Genomic DNA, 9243 nt, shown 5'->3' with positions numbered 1-9243 from the left:
ACTCCTGGAAGGTGGGGGTCACACAGAGTTTCTATCGCCCTCTCCTCAGGGCCTAGCCCAGGGCTAGACACCCAGGGGCACATGCTGATGCAGGCTGAATGAGTGACTGCAGCCTGGAGAGCTCAGTCTTCCTCCCTTCCCGACATACCCCTGCTCTGCAGCCCACACCGGCATCAAGCTCAGGGACATGGCAGATGGAGGGCCATGATCTGAGACCCCACAGAGCCAGGGGCGCTGAAGTCAGTTCCCAAGGCCCCAGCATACAATGAACCGTGTGAAAGCCACCAGCAAGCACCTCTTGTAATCAGGGACAATGCTTGGCCCTCCATCCCGAAGGACATCCCAGGGTCTCCGGAGGTGGGAATGGCCCAGCCAAGCGCCCTGGCCTCATGCCTCCTGGCGCAGCCTGCCGAGGGTGGGACCCACCTGGCGACTCCTTCCTTCCAGCTGCTGGCTCCAGGGGTTCCGGCCACACCTTTCCTGCAGCCACCCCTTCTTTTTCCGGTCCCCACCCTGCTGACTGGGCTGCTCCATTTTCTGCCTGACCCCACCCCCAGTCTTTCAGGCTGCTGGACTCTGGGGCGTGAGAGTGGGGTGGCGCTAGGTTCGCTGGGTGGCAGCTTTGGGGACAGCGGTGCCTGTTGGTATAACAGCCGACCGTCAAGGGTCTGCCAGTCACTCAGCAGTCCTAAGGGTATCATTATCCCCACTTCTCAGATGGGGAAACTGAGGCTCTCAGAGGTTACGCGACTTGACAGGGTCACACAACTGAGTGTACAGGGGGAAGGCAGGGCAGGGCCTGAGCCCAGGCGTATCTGCCTGCAACAGGGAGAGCCACCACCATCCCCCCGCTGGAGACACCACAGGGCTTGGTGGGCTTCAGTCCCTCCCTGAAGCTGCATCTGTGACCCTCACACCTGGAGGTGGCGCAGGGAAATGTGCTGGAGTCAGAGAGGACAGCTCTCCCCTCTGGTCCGGCTCCAAACCATCTAGCAAAATGCCCTGGATGGGCCAGAAAGTCAGAAGGGACTTGGCCCAAATAGCAGTTCCGAGAGCAGAGGCTCAAAGCTGTGATGCCCCTTCTCTCTGAAGTTTCTCCAGGACAGACGGTGGTGTGTGTGTGTGCGGTCACCATCTATGCATGGTGGACAGATACCCACTCACCACTGGGCTCTGTGAGAGAGGAGATGGGAGCAGAGGGTGGGGAGGCCATAGTCAGGCCACCATGAGACCAGGGCATCTGTGAGTCACCCCAGCATAGGGTGAAGGGAGAGAGAGGCAGCTCCTCAGCCCACTGGCAGAGCCCTGTCAGTGGGAGCCACAGAGCTGTCAAGGAAAGAGCTCTGAAAGGCCCGGCACGGCACTCACACCTGGCATCCCAGCACTTTGGGAGGCTGAGGGAGGAAGATCACTTGAGCCCAGGAGTTTGAGACCAGCCTGGGCAACATAGTGAGACCCTATCTCTACAAAAACTTTTTTTTTTTTTTTTTTTTTTTGAGATGGAGTCTCACTCTGTCGCCCAGGCTGGAATGCAGTGGCACGATCTCGGCTCACTGCAAGCTCCACCTCCTGGGTACACACCATTCTCCTGCCTCAGCCTCCTGAGTAGCTGGGACTACAGGTGCCCGCCACCACGCCCAGCTAATTTTTTGTATTTTTAGTAGAGACGGAGTTTCACTGTGTTAGCCAGGATGGTCTCGATCTCCTGACCTCGTGATCCGCCTGCCTTGGCCTCCCAAAGTGCTGGGAGTACAGGCGTGAGCCACCGCGCCCGGCCTACAAAAACTTAAAAAATTAGTCAGGTGTGGTGGTGCATGCCTGTAGTCCCAGCTACTTGGGAGGCTGAGGTGGGAGGATCACTTGAGTCTGGGAGGCCAAGGCTGCAGTGACCTGTGATTGCACCACTGTACTCCAGCCTGGACGATAGAGTGAGGTCCTGCCTCTAAAAGAAAAATAAAAAGAAAGAAAGAGCCCTGGCCTGGGGGTCAGAGGGACCTGATTTCACCTTCAGCCCTTTCAGTTATCAGCAGCTGCATCACCACTGTGGCTCTCAGTTTCCTCATCTGTACAGTGAGCAAAACGTAGTTCCTCCCCCGGCAGCTGTCCTGAGACAGAGAAACCACCACCACAGATCACAGGGCTGCATGGTGCTCAGACATATTAGGAAAAAGAGGAAGAAGATTTGGGCGATCTGAAAAGGTCAGTTTGAGGGTTGAGGGAGAGAATCCTGCATTTCCTCCCCGGCCTGGCCTCAGCTTGGCCTCACTTCCTGTCCCAAGCTGGCCAGTCAGCTGTGCCCTTGTTTAACCCCTTCCTGCGGCCATCTCTGCCGGGAGGCACCTCAGTGCTTTGGTTTAATTGGCTTCTGCCTGCGTTTTAAAGCAGAAAGCGGCTTCTCTCTGCAGGACCCAGCGGGGGCAGTCCCTCCCCTTGCTCTGTGCAAGGCCCCAGCTGCCCCTGCGCTCCTCATCCAGCTGCCCCGATTTCACGGGGCTCAAATGTTCAAGGTCACTGGGTCGCCCAGAGTGGCTGCTCCACTCCCCTCTCCTCGCCTACGCTGCTGGGACTGCGGGAGCCCCTCCCAGCCGGCCAGCAGCCTGGCTGATTCTTCTCCTAAACTCACCCTGCCCCTAGCTTGCTGCATGGGCTCAACTCCAAGCCCCATTCCGGACCCCGATCTCCTGGTCTGTCGAGGAGTCTAGTGGCCACGAGCGACCTTCTGGAATCGCTCCTCAAAAGGTCTGAGACTCAGGAGGGAACAGTCTTCATTCTCAGGGAAGGACTCCATTGGTCCTGTTCAGGTCCCATGCCCATCCCTGCACCAATCACAGTGGCCAGGGGAATGGGAAACTGTGATTGGTCGGGACAGGGTTACATATTCCCCTGTTACCAAGGGTCAAGGGCAAAGTACTGGTACTGGCACCATCCCCAGAAACTCAGGGGCAGAGGGAGGAGCAGCCCATTTCCAAGCCAGGATGCAGTTCCAGGGCAGGCAGTAGAGGCCCAGGGTAACCCCAAACCGGATGCCACTCCCAGTGCAGTCCATGGTGGAGTGAGCAGCCAGGTGGGAAGGGCAGGGTGTCTCCTGACTGCACCTGACCCCACCCCATCTGATCTGTGTCCCAGGAGAGGGGGTGTGGCGACATCCCTGTGTGGTCCCCTCACGAGCCAGCCAGGTCATCCCGGTGCCTCTGGCCTCCCCTCCCTGCCGCCAGCGAACACGTTGCAAACATCTGCCCCGGCCGGCTGCTGGGGGTCCCCTCCTGGAGTTCCCTGCTGCTGACAGGAACCAGTGTGCCTTTTATCACCCGCGGTGCACATCTGGGAACGCTCTGGCCAGTGAGCTGGAGAGCTGACTCACGGCCAAGCTAATGGGAGCTGGGGAGGAGGGGTGGCCTGGGTCTGGGAAGCGCCTCCCAGTCCCGGGCGAAGCTGCCCCATGTGACCTCCAGCTTCTGGACGGTGTCCACAGAGACCGTTGTGTAACTGCCTTGTCCAGGAGCGGAGCAGGCCTGGGCGGTGGGTGGGGTCCCACCAGCAAGCCTGGTCTGCCAAGGCGAGACAGGGGCCTTTGGGGTGGCTTAGGGACGGGGACTGGGGCTCCTCTCATTAGGGGCTGATGTGCATGTTCATTCTTCCCCTTGCCCCTCCTGCCTTTCTCCTTTTCTTCTTTCTTTCTCTCTTTTTCCTTCCTCTCCCCTGTCTCTCTGGCTCTATTGGTCTCCCTCTCTCTCTCTCAGTCCTTCTTTTCTCCTTCCTTCCTTCTTTTGTTTTCTTCCTTCTCCCTTTTCTCTCTCCCTCCCTTCTCCCCTTTCCTTCCTTCCTTCCTTTTACTTTCTTTTTCTTTCTTTCCTCTTTCTCTCCATCCCTTCCTTCTGCTTTCTTTCCTTTTCTCTCCTTGCCTCTCCTTCCCACAGCTTTTTCTCTTTCCTGCTTGAAGATCACATTCTGAAGATTTCCCTTTCAAAGGCAAGAGCCTGAACAAATGACATGGTTTTGGACAAGTCCAGTCTGTCTGCTTCCAAAGATGGGGTGAGGTGGGGGCAGCTGTGCTCTTGTCCACCCCTGACCCACGTCATGGGTTGCACCCCTTTTAGTTGTTCTTGTTGCTGTTTAGCCAAGGTCTCGCTCTTTCACCCAGGCTGGAGTGCAGTGATGTAATCTCAGTTCACTACAGCCTCCCCTCCCAGGCTTAGGTGATCCTTCCACTTTAGCCTCCCAGGTAGCTGGGACCACAGGCATGTGCCACCAGGCCTGGCTAATTTTTTCTCTCTCTCTCTGTCTTCTTCTTCTTCCTTTCTTTTTTTTCTTTTTCTTTTCTTTTTTCTTTTTTTTTGGTAGAGACAGGATCTCACTATGTAGCCCAGGCTGGTCTTGAACTCCTGGGCTCAAGCGATCCTCCCCTCTCAGCCTCCCAAAGTGCTGGAACTACAGGTGTGAGCCACCATGCCCAGCATTCACAGCTTTTCAACAGAGACAGCCGAGCCTGCAGCCACCAGCGGCAGGCCCCAAGCTCCCCTGATGCTGATGGATTGCAGACACTTTTGAGACAGACACGGTGCAGAGAGGACTTCACAGACCTCAGCAGAGCTGTGACCCAGGCTGGTGGTTTTGCTTGCTCACCCAGCCCTCTGTCCATCCGTCTGTCTGTGGCTCCCTCCAGTGCCACCTGCTGAAACCCCCGCCAACACCAGGCCCCTTGACAGGGACTACAGGTGTGAGCCACCATGTCACCAGGCCACTTGACAGGGACTACAGGTGTGAGCCACCATGTCACCCAGCCACTTGACAGGGACTACAGGTGTGAGCCACCATGTCACCAGGCCACTTGACAGGGACTACAGGTGTGAGCCACCATGTCACCAGGCCACTTGACAGGGACTACAGGTGTGAGCCACCATGTCACCCGGCCACTTGACAGGGACTACAGGTGTGAGCCACCATGTCACCAGGCCACTTGACAGCATGTTTGTTTTGTTTAAAAGCGTCAACTCTTCTGCACGTGACTGGGTAACATGTCTCCAGGAGAGGCTGGGGAGGCCGGTGGAGGAAGGGGCTCAGTGGGGCGTGGGCAGGGGGTCTGGTCCCTGGTCTCCTCAAACCCAGCATGGCAGAGAAGCTCTGTGTCCCTTCACTCATCCATTTGTTTCTCAAATATTGGCCGAGTCCTGTTAGGGGTGAGGGTGCATGCCAGGCATCTGGATTATAACAGCATGCAAGACAGAATATCCTGCCTCCTCCATTTTAGTGGAATGCAAGGAATAAAAACGCAACCAAGTGGGTAAATACAGGTAATTGTCATTAGGGTGGGTCTAGGAAGGAAGTCAGCCAGGTGCTGGAGCCAGTGAGTCTAAGGTCAACCTGCTTCTGAGGGGGGCTCCTTTCACCTGGGCTGGGCAGAAGGAGAGGGCCCAGTCCCATGGGGAGCAGTAAGAATTTTCTACAGCAGGAGTGCATGTGCAAAGGCCCTGAGGCACGAGAGGCTTGCTGGGCTATAGAATATGGAAGGAAGCCCCAGGGGACTTACATGGAGGGAGCAAGGGAAGAGGGGCAGGGTCTGATCCGGGCATCCTATGGGCTATGGTGAAGACTTGGGGTTTTATTCTAAGAGCAATGGGGAGGTCACTAGTGGGCTTGAGCAGGGGAGACTCAGGGTCTGACTCATGTTTTAGGAAGACCCCTTGGCCAGGTGGTGGGACCGCATGAGGGGAGGGAGAATGAGCAGGGAGGAGGTGATTCTTAATTGTTTAAGTGGAGGTGCTGGTGACATTGATAAGATGGTGACCCCAGAGGTGGGGAATAAAGGATGAAACCTAGAGAAGTCAAAGGGTCCCTATCCTCATAGAGAGTTCAAGTATTGACAAGACAATAAGAAATATAAAATATATGGGCAACTCTGAGGGCTGCAGACATCCTTAAGGGCATCCAACCAGTCTTGGAACAATCAGGAGGGCATCCTGGAGGAGGAGGCATTTAAGCTGAAAATGAAAGGAAGAAAACAAGCAAGAAGAAAGAGGAGTGGGGAAGCAGAAAACAGTGTTTCAGGCAATGGGAGCTGCCTGTGCAAGAGGACAGAGGCAAGAGAAAACATACACATTTGAGGACGACAGAAGTTAAGTGCTCCCTGTTGCACAAGTGAGGAGGTGAGGCAAGGTGGGGCTGTGGCAGGCCTGAGCTCCTGAAGAGCAGCGAACTTTGTTCTGAGGACCTCAGGGGCCACTGGAGAGTTTAAGTCTTAGTCTTAGTGTCATTGCCAGATTTGTGGTTCACAGAGATTCCCGCGGTTGCTGGTGGCACGGATGGTGGGGAGATGTGTCCAAAAGAGGGGTTCTAACTCAGCAGCTTCCTCTGCTAAAAGGAAGAAATTAAGCTGAAAGCTAAGTCCTGTAAGAAGCTGCCTTTCCTTTTGTTCCTAAGCAGAGAGCTGCAGAGAAAAGGTTCAGCATCTCCACACGTGGCAGCTCTATGCTCAATGCTCACCTTATCTTTTTTTTTTTTGGTTAGGGGGCTGTTGGATAGTGTCTTGCCCTGTTGCCCAGGCTGAAATACAGTGGTACAATCACAGCTCACTGCAGCCTCAACCACCCGGGCTCAAGTGATCCTCCCACCTCAGCCTCCTGGATAACTGGGACTACAAGTGCACACGACCATGCCCAGCTAATATTTTAAAAAGTTATTTTGTAGAGATGGGGTCTTGCTATGTTGCCTAAGTTGTTCTTAAACTCCTAGGCTCAAACAACCCTCCCACCGACTCATCCTCCCAAAGTGCTGAGATTACAGGCATGATCCACTATGCCTGGCCTGGTCTGAATATCTTTTTTTTTTTTTTTTTTTTAAGACAGATTTTCACTCTGTTGCCCAAGCTGGAGTGCAGTGGTGTGATCTTGGCTCACTGCAACCTCCACCTCCTGGGTTCAAGGGATTCTCCTGCCTTAGCCTCCCAAGTAGCTGGGATTACAGGTGTGTACCACCATGCCCGATTAATTTTGTGTTTTTTTTTTTTTTTTTTTTTTTTTTTTTTTTTTTTTTTTGAGACAGAATCTCACACTGTCGCCCAGGCTGGAGTGCAGTGGCACGATCTTGGCTCACTGCAAGCTCTGCCTCCCGGGTTCACACCATTCTTCTGCCTCAGCCTCCCGAGTAGCTGGGACTACAGGTGCCCGCCACCACGCCCAGCTAATTTTTTGAATTTTTGGTGGAGATGGGGTTTCACCGTGTTAGCCAGGATGGTCTCGATCTCCTGCCTCGTGATCCACCTGCCTCGGCCTCCCAAAGTGCTGGGATTACAGGCGTGAGCCACTGCACCCGGCCTAATTTTGTATTTTTTAGTAGAGACAGGGTTTCACCATGTTGGTCAGGCTGGTCTCGAACTCCTGACTTAAGATGAATCCACGTGCCTCAACCTCCCAAAGTGCTGGGATTACAGGCGTGAGCCGCCACGCCTGGTCTGGTCTGACTATCTTGATCACGCGGTGCATATCTTCCCTGTGGGAGCAGCTGGGGCACTGTCCTGGACCTGGGAGAACTGCAGTCACCATAAGGGTTGAGGAGCTGTCGGAGTCAAGCATGATAAGCACTAAACACACTGGACCGCCCCGGAGCCGCTCTGGGGAGAGGAGTGTGGGCCTTCCAGGCAGATGCAGTGGCCAAGACAAAGACCTCAGTCAGGGCAGGAATGTTCGGCGTAAGGCGGTGGTCTGTCTGGGGAGTGGGCTACCACTGGTGGAGGCACTCGAGAAAGCCTGCATGCCACGCTTCAGTGTCTAGACTTGATCCCTTAGGCAATGGGGAGCCATGGAAGGTATGTGAGCAGAGGACTGAGAAAGTGGGATTTTAGGACGGCTGTCCTTCACAGCTCGAAACTCCCATTGCCCTCCCAGGGCAGCGTTTCTGTTCCCCTGCCTGACCACTGCTACTCAAGGCTGTGATGATCCTGGGGGGCCACACAGTCCCTTTTGAACGCCTGAGAGCTGCCGGTACCTTTCCTGTGCCCAGGGACCCCTAGGCAGCCGGAAGCATTGCATTGTAGCGCTGGCCTCCAGGATTTCCTGCAGTGGCCCATGGGCTGGACGGGTCTTTGTGAAAACCTTCCCCAGAGGACCCCATGCTGCCTGGCCAGGGTCAGGCCCAGGAGTCGGCAAGAGGGTTGTTTGCTCAAAGCAAATGGGGCCTTGGGGAGAGGACCTTGCAGGAAGTGGATGCTCCCTGCTTGTGGGGGATGCGGGGTCTCTGGAGCCTTCTTCAGCAGCTCCCAACTCTGGGACCACCTATGTGTCCTGGCCCCTCCTTCTCCAGCATCCTCTGCTCTGGCAGGGATGGAGCGGGGCTCTGACCGGGTGGTGACCGCCATCCCCTCACTCCGCTGGCTGTGGACTTCCCTGCTCTTTGCAGCTGGCAGAAATGACATGAGGGACAGCCTCAGGCAAAACTGGGACATCATGACCTCTGGTAAGACAGTGTCCCCCTCCTCATTCCCCTGTCCCCCACGGTCCTGGGCAGGATCTTTCAATGAGGCCGTGGAGGGGGATGAGCTGCAAAAGGTCACCTCTTCTCTCTGCCCCACCCACTCCCGTGACAGCCGGGTCTTGTCACTCCCAGACTCAAACTGCTTTTTGGCTCAGGAGGAGATCCACACAGGCCCAAAAAGAATTTTATTTATACAAATAGTGTCTACCCAGTGCCTAGCAGACGGAAGGGTTCAGTGAAGAGTATCAGGGTTGTGGGGGGCAGAGGGGGAGGAAAGAAGGTATCACCGTGGCCCAACCTGGTCAGGGACGAAGGGGCCTCCCCGTCCCCTGAGCCATGATCGAGTGCCTCCCCTGCGTGACTCTGCAGCCACAACACCCGGGGGCCGTGACCTGCCCCGCCAAAAGCTGCAGCCTCCAAACCCCACCGAGGTCACATCGTTTTCTGTCACCAAACGTCCGAGGCTGCTCTGTGTGGCTTTGCTTGGCCTGGCTTCAAACCGGACCCCGATCACACTGGTGAGAAAGCCTCGCTGGGGCAGGAACCTGGGCTGGGGCGGAAGTCAGGGTCCTGATTCCTGCCCCTGGGGAACTGGAGGGAACGTTCTCTAAGACCCCAAGCCTTCTTAGTCCCCCTGTCCGTGACCTGCAGCACCTCACTCTGCCCAGCCCTGCCTGGCTGGCCTGGGAACCTTGACACGAGCTGTTCGTGGGGTTCTGGTTACAGCAGGAGGCGTACAGGGAGCTTCTTTCACTGCTGCACACAGACTGAGGGGTC

This window comes from Rhinopithecus roxellana, chromosome 20 (assembly GCF_007565055.1).
Source record: "Rhinopithecus roxellana isolate Shanxi Qingling chromosome 20, ASM756505v1, whole genome shotgun sequence".
NCBI lineage: Eukaryota > Metazoa > Chordata > Mammalia > Primates > Cercopithecidae > Rhinopithecus > Rhinopithecus roxellana.
This window is presented reverse-complemented; position numbering follows the sequence as displayed.